Source organism: Ambystoma mexicanum, chromosome 12 (genome assembly GCF_040938575.1).
Source record: "Ambystoma mexicanum isolate Mex_15411 chromosome 12, UKY_AmexF1_1, whole genome shotgun sequence".
NCBI lineage: Eukaryota > Metazoa > Chordata > Amphibia > Caudata > Ambystomatidae > Ambystoma > Ambystoma mexicanum.
Window position 1 is genome coordinate 119966878 of NC_090936.1, and position 15036 is coordinate 119981913.

General features: G+C 44.7%; 1 protein-coding gene across 2 annotated transcripts in view; it reads right to left on the minus strand.

Moving 5' to 3' along the window:
* The window catches only part of EFCAB6 (EF-hand calcium binding domain 6), a 1227964-nt gene that overhangs the window by 668854 nt on the left and 544074 nt on the right, over positions 1 to 15036 (minus strand). The window lies entirely within an intron of this gene.

Below are 15036 nucleotides of genomic sequence, written 5' to 3' on the forward strand. Positions count from 1 at the left end.
TGCTGATTTCCATTAAAGGCATTTACCAACCATCCTGCTTGGATTATTTGTGGATGACAGATTTCCTTGTCAAATTGGTACTGTCAAGACGTCAGATATTACTGCCTTGAGGTGAAACCGGAGAGTCATCAGGCACGACGACAAGCTATCCCAGACATGATAGCACTTTGCGCTGTGGGAGAGGGGCAGATACTTTCTGTAATAAGCCATCCCTTATGTTGCCCTCTAAAAATGGGTGCAAGCAGGTTTAGAGAAGTGCCAATTCCTTCTAAAGGAAGTCCAGCTCACTTCATGTTCATACATTTATCTACCAAAACATGTAGGTTTCTGGACAAATAGCACTATTTTACACGTGATAACCTGGCGAAACAGTCTCTGTAAATAGGTGTTTTGGATCTTTATTGTGTTATTCATTTATGAGGGGCTTTAGAAGCGAAGGGTGCAAAGGTACAACATTAATGGCTGGCCAGTTTCTTTGGCTGGTACAGTGGAGCAATAGAAGGGACAGTCTGAGTCAAAATCTCATGTATTTAGAGACACACACACAGGATGAATTACAGTAGCAGATGAAAGACTTAAAAGCAAAAGTTCTAATATGTAAGTCCCTAAATATAAGAAAGGTTATAACCATCTGCGGATCCAGTCCTACAAGTGGTACCCCCACTGAAGGAATCTCTGGAGGACATTTAGATACTTAGAATCCTGCTGTTTTGAATTATGTACCTGATAGCGACCCAAACAAATTCAAGCCTTTGCCTGAGCTCCAAATCTGCAACAGGATGAGCAGAGTCTGACCCGAAGCGCTGATTTCACCATAAGCGAGCATCCTGTATATAATCAATCTACACTTCTATGATCACTAACCTGTCACTTGCAAATGCTATCCGCTCTTGATACTATTCGCTATCACTGGCAGTTGTCTAGGATTTTTGATTCTCTGTCCACTGACACTTCTGTGACTTTTGAAGGGTTTCCGGAATCCCTACCTCAAACTGGCACCACTGTGCTTCCCTTACAACAGTTTCAGAGAGCAGGTAACAGCTTAGTTGCTGTCCTTGCTCCATGGAGCTTCACCAGTTTGCTTAATATTGTTCAACAGTTCCCCAAGCATCACAAAGTTCCTATTGAATTCCAAGAGAAACCTCAGGTCAAGATTGATTGCTATAAACCCACATGTAGTGATCTTAACCAATTAGTGAGAGCTGCTCTCCTAACACTTTTACAAAATGTAATTGGCTGCCGGACAAGCATGCACCCCAAGATTTAAAAAGCATTTTTGATAAAGCTGAGAGACAAAATGAAAACACTGAAGTGAAATGGATGGCGCTGCAGATACAACAGTTACAGCTCGTTCAAGGAAGGGGAGGGTTCTGATCAAATGCAAGTTTGCGAAGGAAGTGAGTGAGGAAGGGGAAGAGGAGCTCTGGCTGTGCAAGGGGATTTCAAGAAGGACAATTTGGAAATGTTTTATAATGATCAATGTAATTATTGTAAAGATTTTGGCCATTGGAAATCAGTTGTCGGAATTGGCCTGAAAAGCAGAATGCACAACAAGTCAAACCCCTTCGCAGTTTACACCAACCTTTCCCCCACCTCCACTGCAGAATATGTTTAACTTGCAGTAGGACAGGAAGAATCTATGATTGTTGCCCCATTGATACATCTTGGCCCATCTACCTATTATGTTGATTGTGCTGTCAGTGGAATGAAAGTCTCTTATTTAATAGATACTGGAGCCACACACTCCTCATTGAAAGCTTCTGAGTTTCTTCATGCCTTTTGTTCGGATGAAGTGATTGACGCTGTTGGTATTGGGGGCACTCCTATACCCCACCCTGTTACTCTAGGTCCTATTTCTGAAGATCATGCTTTTCTGCTGAGTCCCTGTTCTTATTTGGTCTGAATTGGTTGTGCAAAATGAGCTGGACAATCTACTATTCCCCTGATGGTCTATTTCTTGATGTTCCTGCTTATCTGGAGTTGGGGTTTTTGGCTGTGCTACAGGAACAATAGGAACATTTTGATTTGAAACTGCAGCCTCGGATAACAATCCCTTGTTGCAACCAGTACTGTTAGAATGTGTTCCTTCCAAACTATGGTCCACACACACAAATGATGTGGGATGTACGTTGAATGTTGAGCTTATGAAAATAACACTGAACCCACCCAAACCCCTAAAGTGTTTTCCATAGTATCCTATTTCTAAATGGCAGAAGAAGGTATTTGCCCTGTTATTGAATCATTGCTTGAACAAAGAATTATTGTACCCACTCGAAGCACAAGCAAACCCCCATTCTTCTGATAAAACAAGCCATGGAAAGAAGTGTATCCTATCATTCAGGACCTATGGGCCGCTAATGCAGCAGTGCAACCTGCTTTTCCTGCTGTTCATAACCCTAACAATCTTTTCCTGTGTCCTGGCTACTGTCACCCACTGTACAGTGGTTGATTAGGTGTTCATTTTCCTTGATAACTGTGCCCTCTGACACCTAGGGGGTCATTACGAAATGGTAATGACACCGGTGTCGGTAATCCCTTTGCGCCCTATTCCGAGGTCCCTTTGCGGGTCCTTCCTTAACGCCTGGTTTAAGCAGGTGTTAAGGACGGGACCCTCAAAGGGACTTCAGAGCTAATAACGGTACCTTAATTTACGGTACCGTTATTAGCACCCTCCCCATTCCCATTGAGCCCTATCGGGGCTCAAATGGGAATGGGGATTGACATTTCCAATGGGGATTTACCGGTCCCGCAAAGGTCGGACTAGACCGGTAAGTCCCCATTGAACCAAGGTGGACACGGTAGCGGTAATGGTGCTAGTCATGACGCTAATAGCGGCATGACTAGCACCAACCTCGGAATGAGGCCACTAGTATTTGTTTGCGTTTAGGTATACATATCTCCAACTTAACTTCACTAGGCTTCATATGATATTCATAGAGAGCTCCACCATTTTCTCCCAAATTTTGAAGAGAGATCTTGACTCACTCAAGTTCAAAGGAGTGTCTGTTCTGGTGCAATATGTTGACAAACTTGTATTGGCATTGCCTTCCTTTTAAGCTTTCAAACAAGATTCTCTCAATCTACTGACAGCTCTTGCTCATAAGGGACATACGACATCTAAGGAAAAATTGCAACTTTGTTGGGCCAGTCTACATTATTTGGGCCAGGATATTTCAGCAGTGCAAAGACATTTGCCCCAAGATCGCATTAAGGCAATCCATCAGATGCCCAGATCACAGACCAAAAAACAAATGAGAGGATTCCTGGGATATGCCTCAGTTGTTAAACCCCTTCAAAATGTAACCCAAGGTTCGGTTACTGAGCCTTTGCCCTAGTCTACGGAAGTGGAAGAAGCCTTTGTCAAAATTAAGGAAGAACGGTCTAAGGCTCCAGCTCTGGCTATGCCAGACTATCAAACACCATTTACCTTGTTTTGTGATGAACATGATGGATTTGCTCATGGGGCTTTGACACAAATGCATAGCGATAAACATTGTCCAATCTCATACTACAATTTGGCATTAGATTATGTGGCTGCTGGATTACCCTCATGTTTACTAGCGATTGCCAACACTGCTTTATTGATTGAAAAAGCTGAGGTGTTGGTTTGGGGGCATGCTGTGAATGTATCCATGCCGCATGCAGTACTTGATTTATTGCTGAAAGGTAAAAATACTGCACATATCATATTCCTGACTCACCAGGTATGTGAAACTCCAAATACCATCAGCAAATGTGACTCTTGGTAGATGTTCTGTTTTAAATCATCCTGCCCCTATAATTTCCACTCCCTCCGACGGCAAACCCCAAGATTGTCTTGTACTATTTGAAAATATGAAAGGAAAATATTAAAGGATCAGACTTTCTCCTGGATATAGTGTCTGTACTTCTGTCTGTTGGAGGCCTATCAATTGCCCAATGTAAAATCTGCCCAGGCAGACAAATTGACTGCACTTGCCTGCACATGCATCTTGTCCAAGAATAAGTCTGCTGACATATATATTGATTCAAGGTACGCTCACAGGGTAGTTCATGATTTCGGTGTCCTCTGGCAGCAGAGCGGTTATTTTAACCTCAGCCAGCATTCCCATTCTTAATGGTCAACATGTATCTTTTTTTTACAAGCTTAATTGCTCCCCTCTGCCTTTCCTATTATCAAGTGCTGAGGGTACCTGTCCCAGTCCTTTACTGAATTAGCAACTCTCTAGCTGATAAAGAAGCTTGTAAAGCAGCCTTAAATGGGCCCTAGTCTCCTAATAATGTCCTTATCTGCGTTTCAGTTCAACGGTCACCAATTGCATCTCTTTCCAGTCTGGCTGTGCTTCAAGACCAAGCATCAGAGTGTGAGAAGGACATGTGGTTGTGTAAATCCTGTAAGGTACATCCTGACTCGCTTTGGTGCTCTTCGGAGGGCCGCCTTGTAGCGCCTAAAGTGGTTTTACCTTATTCGTCCAGACTTTGCACATTTTAATGTGCACTCAGGTAAAGGGGCTATGATTGAAATTATACACCAGGAATGGTTTTCCCCTTATGTTCCTTCTATAGCTCAGACATATTGTAATGCTGGTATCCATAGAAATGATCAGAAAAAAAAAACGTATGGTATAGCTGTTCGAATTTCAGCTGTACGAAAATGTCATGCAACCTAAAATTTCGAAAAAATACACCATTATATCGAAAAAGGGGAGAGTGGGTGTCTCCCGCACACTTGTTCGCTATAATGGCATCAAGCTTGCAGGGGTATCCCCCGCTCCCTATACAATACAGATAGGGGAAAAAAGGACTCTGCAGTGCCAGTTGGCGTCCACGGAAGTGGAAGGAACTGGCATTGCAGGGAGACAGGTGAGTCGGCGGCACACAAGGAAGTGTGCTGCCAAAAGTTAAGTAGGGTGGGGGGAGGGAGGTAAAAGCCAGATATACGTGAAAATGTCAAAAGGGACAATGCGTTTAAATATACTTCGGTTTTTCATCCCGCTGACTTTTGCCTTTCGACATTTTCATGTATATCTGTAATAATTGCTCTCTGTGTTTAGCACATAACATGCGAAGAGAGTTGAAAACATAGCCATCTTTGCATCCAGTTGCATAAGGACCATTCCTTAATGTGCTGATCTATTTCATACAGCTCCACAAGAGTTTGAATTTCGTATACTGTTTCGTCATAGTGGATATTTTCTCTGGGTGTGTGGGGGTCTATTCCTGCCATAAGGCAGATGTTATCATTGTTGCAAAAATGTTTTTACTTAATTTGATTCCCCGATTTGGGCTTCCTCTAATTCTAGGCAGTGACGCAGGAACTTATTTCACTGGACAGGTTTTTTCAAGAAATCTGCAAAGACCTTAATATCTCTCATCAGTTTCACTGTGCTCATCACTAACAATCTAGCTGCATTGTAGATTGCAGCAATGGATATGTTAAGGTCTGATTGTCTAAAGTGTCTCGCAGAAATGGGTCTTAAATGGCCCCAAATCCATGCCAGTGATTGTGCTACACATGCGTATCAATTCACACTAAAAACATAGCCTTTCTCACCATGAGACTTTTATTTGACGCCCTGTGTCTATGGACACGTCCCCCTCCAGTGTCCACCTATTATCTGAATATTCACCTTGAAGATGAGAAGGTCTTGAGGTATTGCCAGATACTTGCAAAATAGGTTTATTTTCTCTATTCAGATGTAAAAGCTACCTTACCAGAACCGGCGACTGGTCCCCGTCATCTGCTGTAACAAGATGAATATGTGTATATCAAGGTTTACCAATGGAAGTTGGCGTTGCAGCTCTGCTGGCATGGTTCACATCCATTCCTGCTTATCACACAGACTGCTGTTAAGTGCCTGGGTGTCCTGTTTTGGATGCATGCGTCGCGCTGCCAAAGAGCACTGCTGCTCACCATCTCCATTGGAGCCATCTCCCCAGAGCTGATCCACTTAGAACCACTGCCACTGGAACAGAGATCACCAGGACTGCGTCATTTTCATCCACGCACCATCCTTCAGTCTATTCTGGAACAGGGGTGGCTACCGATTCCACCACTTCCACTTATTTTGTATGCCCAGGTTCTGAACAAGAACTCCCTTCTGAAGGAATTGTTCGAAATTGTGGGCATTCTTCAGGAGCTGCTCTATAGCCAGCTTCAGTAGCTGTGGATCCCCCCACCAAAGTAGAAGCTAATTCTAGCCTCTGCAGATGCCTGCAGCCTGTTGCTACTGTTTTGCCAGAATCACTGTCCTCCATTTTGGGAACAACCTTCGCCATCATAAAGGCTACTTCAGAAGTACGCCAGGAAAGAAAGACAGCTTCTGTTTCTGTGGGAAGTTTGTTCCTTTTCTGAAATGCCTCCTCCTCCTGTTGAGGAGAAAGAGCAACGTTTTTGGGAACGGTGCAGCGAGATACCCTGCCGGGAAGGCATTTGTCTTTCTTGTCACACTGGGAGTTTTCTTGTTACAAGTGGTTTGCTTATCCTGCTGGGGATGAGTGTATTTAATTTCACTTGTCTGTAGCACTCCGGATACTTTTACAACTGATTCATGAACTCAAATGACAGTTTCTTCGTTGATTACTATTGTTTAATTTCCTGAGCTGGCTTGCGGAGAAGGAGAACTTTTGAACATTGACTGTGCACAACCCTTCTGAATTGGAACTGTTCGGTACTTCGTTGTGCAACTGTTACAATGGCCATGTAGGCAACACTGCTTATTCTCTGTTACCATTACCACTTGTAATACTACTTTCTATGAGTCAGAGGGTCCTGATGCACATCCCTGGCTCCTTAGCCAAAATACCTGCCTTCATGCAACTCAGCAGTACTCCTGTATTCAAAACGTTTCTGATTGGTGGGTCTGTGCTCATCTGCCTCCCAATTTACCTTCTGGATTTCCAGTTGCACCTGTTCCTTTCAATTGGGGAGGGGGAGTGGGGTGTCTGCAAACCCTGTATTGGTCATCATTCCCATGTGAGGTTTACTGCCTCTCCTAATGTTCCTGCCCCTGATAGCTTCCACGGAACCCTGCTTCAATTCACCTTTCTGCTCCAGCTACAGGTCTCCTATGCTACACCAACCAGGATTCTATATTCAGGGGAGTTAGTAAATGTAGATATTATCTTTCCACCAGCACCAGTGTGATTCTCAACAATGTTACTGTGAGAAACCAGAGGGTGTCTCACTTATCAGTCCTCAGGGACCTGTCATCCAGGTGGCCGGGGCTTGACCATCGCTATTGGATCCAGACCCTGGGGGTAGACCAGTGCGGGAGGAAAACCTGGATGGGGGATCCTTGGGGAGTGGGTGTGGGAAACCTAATGGTGAAACGAGTTATCCCCCCCTTAAAACCTTTACTCCCTCTTTCCCGATCAAGTACATGAGTTTTGTAGCCCCCCACCCCCTTCCCTGCATGAACACATAGAGATTCCCTTTACACATCGGGGAAAGATAGACTTGAAAATGTCCCGGTACCGTGGTTAGGCAGAGTCAGGAAATTGCCTGAAACAACTCACACCTGAATCCCCTTTACCTTCCCCACCTGGATAAAAGGCAGAGCACAGGAACATACTTCGAGCAAGTCAAGGAATGAGACAGAGCACATGAAGGAGCAGCCTATTCCAGACCGCAGCTGAATTGAGTAAGCCAGGCGGAAAGTCGTGGAATAAAACCAAGGAGGGAGATGCACTTGGCCGTTTGACAAGTACTCACTGGCCTGTTGAAAACTCAGAAGCAGCACGTGTGAGGCAGAGAATTGAGGCCAGAGAATCCTACAATATGTGTCCAAGATACAAGGGGCCCTCCTACCTGACTAGTCGAGTCAGGGGAGAAGTGCAGCCGCCGTGGTATCGTCCTGTGGCTCCATGATCAAAGCCGCGAGCCGAACCTTGCATACAGCCAGTGAGTTGAAGACAACTGTGTGAAACCGGGCTGCATATGAACAAAGGTTACGGGCAGCAACAAAGTGTCCAATGAAGTTGAATGGAAAAGGCGTTTGATATAAGACAGGAATGGAAAGGGAAAGTGGATAATTGTTTTCTGAACTTTGAGAAGTGAACGCATAATACTAAGTAGCAGAGTGGTCTGGCACCGGGCGTGTACCCAATCCAAAGCCTGAATGTATCCCGCTAAAAGAACTTATGAAATGTGAATATGATTTATGAGGAAGAGAATTGGAGTGGTCCTGCAAGGGTTTAAGTCAAATCCTTTCCGTAATCAAAAGTCTTTGGTTTGTAGTGAACTGTGAAATAAATAGAAGTTTGAGTCTGACAGAGGGGGACTCAAAGTGAAAGGTGAAAGTGGTGTGAATTGGGAAGGGAACCATACAGAGGCCCGAGTCACACGGAGAGAGGCATATGATAAAGTGTAAAGTGAAACGGGAATCTGAGCCGGGTCGAGGGGGACTCAAAGTGGAAGTAAAAGACTTTTGTTGCTTGAAAAGTAAACTCCTGTGGAAAGGAACTTTGAACAATTTTTGTTGAACTTTTGTCTTGCGAGGGAGAAGCCTTCCTTGATTGAGCAAGAGACTTGATTGCGGAGACCAGATATATGAACTGGAACCGTGCCCTTGTGCTTAGCCGAACTGAAGTGTGTTACAAGCCCGTGTTCTGCCTTGTCCTGTGGTGAAAACATGGAGAAGGGGAACCAACTATCCAATCATCCTGACATATTGTTTCATGACACATTTTATCATCTACATAATTTCCCACACTGTTTAGAAGTAGGGATTGGCAAAAGGTTTTATTGGCATAGGCCCTTTTATTTTGACGAAGACACTACTAGGACTGCGTTATCTTTATTTTGATGGTTGTAGGTTGCTCCCATCCTTAGATTTAGGTTTAGATAGGCATTTTTCCAACCCATTGAAGTTCAATAAACACACTTGAACTGTGAGCACTTGTGTCTATCTTCACTGTTTGATCCCATGCCTTCCATACATTACTTTCGCCTTTGAAAAGGGATTTACCTTCACTGACTCTGGGTACGCTACATATAATGCAACTTAATTCATTTGTGGTGGCAATGTTTACTCTTGGATGCCTGTGCATTGGAGTGGGAGTTGCTACATCAGTTATATGCTGCCTGATAAACATCAGTTTCCCTCAGCCCCCAACAGAAGAGACGTTCTGGATGATTGATTGATTGATTTGGTATTTATAATGTGCCTGTACACAAGTGTTTCTAGGCAATGGGAAAACTTTACTGATGTTATGGGATATGTAATATCTGGATTGGGTGTGACATTAACCTGAGATGGGTTTCCAAACTATCTCACTTATTTGAAAAGGTAGCCAATGATACCACAATATCTCTATCTTTGATCACACATGAGCAAGTATCCTTTTGTACTATGGTACTGCACAATCGAATCGTGTTGGACACCACCTTGGCTTCCAGAGGGGACATTTCTGCAATTGTGGGAGCAGAATGCTGTACTTTCATACCAACCTATGACAGTAACATCACTGACATCTCCCACATATGCAAAACTGTAGCTACCCTCCATGAGGATAATACCTCTGGATGGTTCCTCAGGTCCTGGCTGACTGGGTCTTTTGTATCATTGGGAGTGTTTATTCTGCATACTGTTGTGATGGTGTTCATTGGCCTGCTAGGAGTATATTGTTTATTTCTCCTGGAATTTATTTTAGTTTCTTGTGTGCAAATGAAAACAAGAGGAACCCTGAGGGTTCCAGAAATGTTGTTCCCTATGAAGGCTTGCAAGTAGATACTGAACTGAGATTTGGTTTATATGATCCATATATTCTGAAATATTAGATAAATGGGACTTTTGAGATGTTCTCATGGGAGGGATTGGTGAGAACAAAAATCGGAATATGAAAATCATATATAGACCAATTTGTAAAGCAATGTATGTTTAATTTTAGAATGTACTTATTTATCACTACTGTATTGATGGATTATTGCAGTTAAAAGAGAACCAATATGTTGCTGCTATAAATAGGATAGGCCTGGCCACTGAAACTGTGCTCAGGTCTATGTAAAGATGTGACACCATGTATTCTGCAAAGATGTTAACTCGTTTCATAAGTATTCACATTTGGCATGCACAAGCAAAGCTTCTCTTATCAAATGATTTATGCTCAGCGCACTAAGCTAATTTGTTTGAACTTGCAACATTATAACTGCTTGGTCATAACCGTAGGCCTTTGCTACTGTAGTCACAACTAGGTACGGGTGACCCGGTCCAATTGTAGCTTTATATAGCTGTGATTCAGGGTGAGTTCTCTTCACCCAGGAGTTGGAGCATTGACCGATGTATTGATTATTGTTTGAAGTTTGAGAGATGGGCGGAGAGGCTTCTAATTTAAAAGCAAGACTGAAAGCAAGAGGCTAACCCAAATATCTCATCAACAGAGCACAAGGAAATCACTTACAAATTGGATAGGAGGCAGGTCCTACAACCAGAAAACAAGGCAATTGAACAAATCTGTACTGTGTGCATGAACACATTTATCAAATATAGCACAAAAACCTGCAACACTGTTCTAACAATGAGAGAAAATAATTAAGTATAACCCCAGTTTGCTTTTAAAAAGACAGAAATCCTCCTGGCATGGTGAGCATGAAGGCCAAAATTTCATGCATCATCAATCGCTAGATGCTGGGGATTACTAGAGGTCACCAGGCATCACCCATGCGGTAGAGGTCATCCTCCAAAAAACACACATTATGTACATAATAAGAAAGCAAACCCCAAAAGACATTTACCAACTGCAGGCCTCTGAAAGTAGTGCACTGCATTGAGGGCCCTTGGACGAAATAGTACAGCACATGACCATAATTAACAACAAAAGTATCTCCGAACAAAGATCAAAATCAGACTAAAATAATTGCAAGCACAAATAATCAAACCACGCTGAATATGAAATGCACTGGACTATCGTTGAAGTAGTTATACATGCTAATAATAACAATCCCATACAAATTACATTCTACCTCCTAAAAAGGAACAAACGTGAATGCTGTTCCTTAAAACCCACCTCAGGGGGCTCAACAAGCAAACTGAAAGGCAAGTATTAACCAACAACTGACACGTTCTAAATGTTAGCTTTATTGTTGCTTTTCTGGATTAAATGGTTTCCAGACACATGCACCCACTCTATATAGCTCATACGCAAAGATTATTGATCACACCAAGGGACCATTTGATTTTGCACCTTGTTTGGCTTCACCTTTCTTGACATGCTGAGCATATTTGCCTCTGGTAGGGCTATGGATGATCTACTGCTCGATCACTAAGGTCACTTTACAACATTTAGCTACCCAGGACAGAGTGCCGGTAGAATAATGGTTTCCAGACACATGGTTTTCCATTTTCCTTCACTTTGAATACTAATATGGCCTCACACACTGAACTGATAGGTCTAGTAGATCCCCAGATATGGGCCACCATTATGCATTTAAAATCGTTGCCTTCTTAGTTTGCCGTGTGTGTTCTCTCCCTTCTTTATCATTGACCCATAATAGGAATAACAAAGTAATTTAACAATCTAAAACAATCTAAACCAGAGGGCTGATACTACAAAATAAGGGGACCTGCCGCTTTATTTCACACCACCTATCAATACAACTGCATGCCCTGGGAGGATGGGTCTAATCATCCGCCAGATGTGAGTCATCATAAGCTGCTGCAAATGGCACTCTTTTCTGCTGCACTATTGGTAGTAATGGGACGTCTTACCACATTTTGGCTAGCCTCACTCTGTCCCATCTAGCAGTTATGGTGAGTAAGAGAAACTCCTAATCTTTTTTTATGAGGGAGCCGAGTCACAGTAGATTGAGCGATATGGCAGCTACCTGATATTCCCCGGACTTGTTTTTCCCTCAGATACACACTGTTTCTTTGCAGCAGAAAGAATCTATTTTCTCTTTAAAGAGGATTTGGGACTACAGGTTTCAGATGTCCTAGAGAACAGTCAAAGTTCAGTATTGGAGAACACATCAGAAGTAAATGTTTCATGAATATTAATGTCAAAATTATATTAAATTACTACAACGAGTAGAACGAGGAGCTGCAAATCTCATCTCAGCCATAATACTGTAACCAGCTTGTACCCTGAAGAAAGGATAGCCACAGATGTTCACACAATGCTGAAGGTGGAGAGAAAACAAACCGCAAGCAATCCAATCAAACATTTTCAGCTTCAATACGAGTTCAGCAGAATTCTGGCGGTCAACTCCACTGTGGCAGAATTACCGTTACCACTGTGTTGATCAGCTGAGTTATCGCCGAATTACAACCTGGCAGGGGCACGCACACCCCACTGGCGGTAACGGTAATTCCGCCCAGCGGAGTTACTGCCAAAACATGACCCAGCAGCAGTAATTCCATTGATATTCAGCGGAATTACCGTTACTGCAGTGCCCAGTGGCGGAATTTACGTCAGCAGAAGTTTGTTACGCTGTATAAAGGAAGCAATGCAGCTGCCATTTTGGAAATCATAATCTATCAATAATCTGCAAAGAGGAGTGCCATCCAGGACAACTGACAAGTGGAATCATACCAGGGAGAAAGGGTAAATCAAGGGTGCTGGACATGAGAATGCAGAAACCTAAATGTACCCAGCAAGAGCTCTCTGTCTTGGCCAAGCAAGTGGTGGCTAACTCGGAGGAGTTGTATGGAGGGCAACACCGCCAGACCTCCCAAAAGTGCAAAAACACCATATGGGCAGACATCAGGGACAAGGTGGTGGCCGTAGGAAATGTCCAACATGAGGTGGACATGAAAAAGCATTGGAATGATCTCAAAACCAGGGTACAGAGCCTGATTGCAATACACCGCAGGGAGACCACTCTCACTGGAGGTGGCACAGTAGAACCACTACAGCTCACACCCTGGGAGGAGATGGTCGCTGGAATCATCCACATGGTTGGCATAGAGGGCATGGGCACTGCAGAGTTTGGAGCCAGCGGCCAGGCTGAATCAGGTGAGTACCTGCGTGAAATGTGCATCCATACATGGACAACAATGCATGCATGCCTCAAACAACAGAAATCCATTCAAGTGACATGAGCCCCAGCCAAAATACACAATCCATGCGAGGCCACAGTGAATCCAGTCAGCAAAGCAATGATCCCCATACAAGGAAGCCAGGCAAGACGTGGAGGGGATGACAACCAAGTATCAACATTGCCATGCAAGACCGAAGGCTCAATGCACACCCACAGTGCACAGCACAAACCCCCTTGGCCCATCGTGACAAACCATGCACATGCAACACATACAACATGCAACCACTTGACAAAAGCATGTGCATCAATGTTAGACCCAGAGCCGGACCCTCCAGGACACCAGCACCAACCAGCACCTGGAAGCACACACTGCAAGCCAGATCTTTGAGTGGGAGGGATCCACCCAAAAAAAGGCACCTTGTGAGTGCACAATCTACAGGACCAATGACCGCTGGGAAGGACACAGCCATGGTGCATCAACGGGACACCATCACAAAAGCAGCACCACAGGCTACAGGGAAACACACAACCACAGCTGGGGTAACTGTGGTTCCTAAAGTGAGACACAGTGTTGATGCACACAATCCCAGCAGGCCACAGATGGCAAGGCAGACGGGCTGTCAGACTCTGCATCCCCCTCTTCAAGTCCTTCACATTAACCTGTCTGCCATTTCTCCCCAGAATCCTCTCCCCTGCATAGCCTCTCCCCATTTCACACCCCTCCTAAGCATTGGGAATTCTGCCATGCATTCCAGTACCTTCATGTGCCCTCCTTGGATGGCCAGGCTGAGGCAGGTCGCCGTACACCCTGTCCACTGCAGCAGGTCTTCCATGGCGGCAGCAGGCCGTCCCTGGCAGCGCCCATTCGCCGCAGCCAGTGCCTGGCTCCACAATGCAGGCCATCTGGGACCGTCTTAACAGGATGGAGCAGAGGCAGACTGAGATGCACTCCATGGCCCAGGAAAACATGGGTCATTCTCACGCCATGCGGGACTGTATCCAGGGGGCATCCAGGCGGTTGTCCAAATTCATCAACAAGCTGTGCAGGAGCACGGAGCGCAGCAACACAAGCCAGTGTCTGATGAGCCAGAGGTTGCGTGAACTGGCTGAACAGTTGTCATCCACCTCACCATGGACCATGTCCGTGGAGCCACACCGTGGAGTTCACAATCCACTACCCCTACTGAGGGTTCATTAGCGAGCACCCCACCCAGGCACTCAAAGCGCCATGCAGCACATGCCGCAATGGCTGCTGACAAGGGGGACAAGAGGTTGCACTAGTGGGTTCATGTCCAGGGGCTAGGCTGTTGGGTGGGTGGTGGAGTTGGGGATTAGGGTGTGCCGGGTTCAGAATAAATCACTGTTTGAAGTTATTTTTTTGTGTAAGGTGTTTATTCTATGATTGAGTAAGTTGTGTATTCAGTGACTCATCGTTGCCCTCAGTGATGCATAAGTACATAGTCAAGGGTAGTTGTCCATGAGGTCCTTGTGGACCATCGGTCCTTCCATCACATTCCAACGTATGTCCTGTGCTGACCTGTTTACACATTCAGAGTCCTCCTCATCCGAGATATGGGGTGATTGGGCCTCATATGGCGGCTTCAAATGCACAAATAGGGCATCATTGCACTGATGAAGACCATCTTGCCTACTTCATCCGGTTGGTACATGAGGGCACCGCCTGTGGGACGTAGGCACCTGAATATGGCTTTCAGAAAACCAAATGTGCACTCAATGCAGGACCTTGTCCTCCTCTGCGCCTCACCATAGGCTTCCTCCAGTGGTGTGCCAGGGTTCCTCACAGGCGCCCTCAGTCATGGTAACTGCGGATGGCCAGCATCCCCTGCAAGACATATATTGGCTATGCGAGGTTGATGTGACTCTTCAAACATGGTACACTTGCAGTCAGTCGCAATGCAGGATTCAGCAGTAATCAAGTATTTGTTAGTGTCATGTCATCGACAAAGCACTTGTCAGTTACATTTGTTTCATGGGTGTGCTGGGTGGCCTGAATTAATTGTGCTGTCTTGCATGGCAGGATACCCTGTGTCGTCACATGAATACTGTGTGTACCTGGG